This window comes from Hyalella azteca, unplaced genomic scaffold (genome assembly GCF_000764305.2).
Source record: "Hyalella azteca isolate HAZT.00-mixed unplaced genomic scaffold, Hazt_2.0.2 contig5520, whole genome shotgun sequence".
Taxonomy (NCBI): domain Eukaryota; kingdom Metazoa; phylum Arthropoda; class Malacostraca; order Amphipoda; family Hyalellidae; genus Hyalella; species Hyalella azteca.
The window spans coordinates 265,832-267,106 of NW_025935708.1; positions in this window are offsets into that span (position 1 = coordinate 265,832).

Here is a 1,275-nt window from a genome sequence, read left to right on the forward strand (position 1 = left end):
AGCTGGCACAGTAAGGCCAGCATGCCCAATACGGCTAGCTGGCACAGTAAGGCCAGCATGTCCAGTAATGCCAGCTGGCACAGTAAGGCCAGCATGCCCAGTACGGCTAGCTGGCACAGTAAGGCCAGCATGCCCAGTACGGCTAGCTGGCACAGTAAGGCCAGCATGTCCAGTAAGGCCAGCTGGCACAGTAAGGCCAGCATGTCCAGTACGGCTAGCTGGCACAGTAAGGCCAGTATGCCCAGTAAGGCCAGCTGGCTCAGTAAGGCCAGCATGCCCGATACGGCCAGCATGCCCAGCACGGCCAGCATGTCCAATAAGGCCAGCTGGCACAGTAAGGCCAGCATTTCCAGTTCATCCAGCATGCTCAGTAATGCCAGCATGCCCGGTACGGTCAGCATGCCCAGTATGCCCAGCACAGCCATTAGCGCTTGAACTCTACCAAGTCAACACATTAGCGCGTCTCGTAGGCTTGCCTAATTCATGCCTAATTCTTGCAATTATTCCCATTGCCTCATGTCAGACGATGAGTTAAATCAAACACGCTAATCTTGTCATTCCTGTCACCCATGTCTATATAGGGAAATCTTTTATTGGAACTTTCATTCAATGACAAACTGAAGTGCTAACTCTGATCTCTGCTGTTTGGTAGAAGAACAGGCATTGATGATGTTTAGCATGATTGAAGATATGTTAATTTATTTAATATAAATTCAATTCGCAAAAATGTATACCATTTCAGTTTGAACCTGACCATTAAATTTCAGAAACTGAAATCTAATCTCTTGTCAGAAACAACTTATTGTTATTATTATTTTATGACAAGCAACGATTTGAACAGGTCAATTTTTATTGAAACTCTTATTTTAGTTCATGAAATTAGTATGATTGAAGATCAGATGATTAAGTAAATGAATTAGCAAATCTAAGTGATCAATCACGGTTTTGCCTGTTCTTGTTGGCGAATTGCTTACAGACTCAATTTTTCCTCGGTAGCGGATGTGAATTAGGCCGCCGGGTTTTTATGTCACCGCTACTTATTTGTAGGTATCACTTTAATTTGTAAATTGTCATGTCCAGGTGTGACAACCGACCTGTGTGAGGTCATTTACTACACCTCAAAGAAGACATCATCATCAACTTTAATTTGAGGCAACTGCAACGTCGATTTTTTTATAAGATTGGAGGTTATTCGTGTAGCAGGAATCTCGTTATTCTCGTAGCTCGAGTGATGGATATATTCGACATCTCTGTCACCTGAGTTACTGACGCTGA